Source organism: Drosophila erecta, unplaced genomic scaffold, assembly GCF_003286155.1.
Source record: "Drosophila erecta strain 14021-0224.00,06,07 unplaced genomic scaffold, DereRS2 tig00000367-arrow-arrow-pilon, whole genome shotgun sequence".
Taxonomy (NCBI): Eukaryota; Metazoa; Arthropoda; class Insecta; order Diptera; family Drosophilidae; genus Drosophila; species Drosophila erecta.
Window position 1 is genome coordinate 480964 of NW_020825232.1, and position 2175 is coordinate 483138.

Sequence of the window (2175 nt, forward strand, 5' to 3'; positions counted from 1 at the left end):
AAATATCCACTCCATGATGTGCGTAAAGTTGGGCCCAAGTTCACGTTGACATTGTCGAGCTGTAGGTCAAACTTTAAAGGTTCTAATTTAAATTCCTATCCAAATGCCAAAAGTTCCGTCAATCTGCGAGTATTTAATTCATTATAAATCGCAATACAAAAGAAAATCAAGAATCAAAACAAAACACGAAATATAACTGCAGTGCTGCAGCGATAAGACCTTAGGAAACCGCTGGCTGCTACGCTGCGTTGCGATAAGACGAAATCACAAAGTTAGACCTCCGTTGGTCATAGGAGATGATCTTCACTGCGTGACGATGATGATGTTCAAATGTAATTAAATCTGCTCCGGTCGTCTAAACTTCTGCATAGCTGAATAATCTGGATGAACTCTAGCCTTCCAATATATTTGGCTGGTTATCATTCGGCAGGTGGCCGGTTGCGTAACTTGTTGCTGAAGGTTAGGTCGCCTCGTGGCCTCTTCTTGGAGCGAACGTGGTTTAAACCATGAGCTGATGCGGGGGTCGACGAAACGGGGGGTAGTCGGCTGTAGAGCAACCAAATGCTCTTATATAGGCCTGGCCTTCCTTACGCCTTGGGGTCGAATCTCGTTGCCACTTTCACACGAATCGAACACGGAAATTTATTGAAATATCCCAACTCTTGTTTTTATGAGATTGGATATATATAACTAAATTATATTTCCACGTGTATGCGAAGTTTTAAATGGGCAGCGTCAAAAATTGTATAAAAATTGTATATATTTACGAATTCAGACCGAGGGTTTGATAAAAAAAACACACGATTGAGTTTTATATTTTATTAAACCTTTTTATTAATTCCATTTATGGAAAGAACTAGAGCCATTTGATTATCACGAGATTGGAAAGTTAAATTGGCTTAAGCGGGGTTATCACGGTTGATAACGTACTCAGTACTGAACTGCTGCATGGAGGCATGCTTGCTGTTTTATAGGCAATTTGGGGAAGCCAAAGAGCGAAGTTTAAGAGAGTTTGGTTGTAAACCTCTATTTTCTTGTTGGAAGAGAGTCTTCTGAAGAATAGGGGTAATTGGAGAATCCTGGGACAAGTGCGTAGGCGTAGGCGCCGATCGCGAAAGTTTATTATTTCAGTTGGCTCGCCAAGTGGTCGAATGCAAATGATTAGGGGACGAGAGTCGGTGTTTATAAAGGCGGCAAGTGTCTATGTTTATGATAAGGCGACAAGTGTCTATGTTTACGATTTGCGATCTGTGAGAAAGGGTGGCTTTGGAACATGACGCTGTGTCCAAGGTTAATCGAAGGGCTCTCGTTCTTTGATTACATTTTGTGCTTAGACTTAGATATTTTGTGTTTATACATTAATGTGTGTATATGAGCTTATACTAGTGTATGTTGCTTATAGTTATCTTATGGGGAGTTGTGGGTGTAATAATGGATATGTTACTTCCCCATCCTTAAGAAAAAAGCCTGTCCTCAGGCGCTTATTGTAGGGTACAATACAGGGGTATTTACCTGGGGTACAACGTTTTCTGTTTCAGGGTGTATAATAGTTTCGTTTTCTGGGGTTTGATTTTTGAATTTTACAATTAATTTTTGGGGTATAGTTTTATATTTATAAATAAAGTACAATGCAACAATTATAACTAGTATGATTAATGCTGTAAGTGTTATTATTTGAAAGATATTATTCGTCTGATTGTGTTGTTCGATTATTTCTTTTGTGTGAATGTATTCTAGGGGTTCAAGTTTTGTTACGTTATTATTTACATAGATAGTTTGAGTGTAATCTAACATTATGTTGCTAATTAATATATCTTCTAATTGAACGGAACAATTAAATGTTTTTATCATATTGTTACCTTCTATTATAATTTCTCTATTAATACAATTTTGGTTTAAAATAGTCTTGGGAAGGTTCCAAGTTGTAATTATATTAGGTTCTACATATTTTATTTCAAAATCAGAATGTGTTTTACTGTATCTACATTGTGTTGAGAGTTGGTTTAGTATACCTGTTATACATTTATTTATGACCAAGCTTTGGGAACTTGCTGTGTAAGTTTGATTATTGTGTAAAAAATATTTGTCATGTATTGTTTCAGTCAGTATGTTACTGTTTTCGTCTGGGTATGGTATTATTTCAAAAACTGGTGTTTTAATTATTTCTCTCGGAAT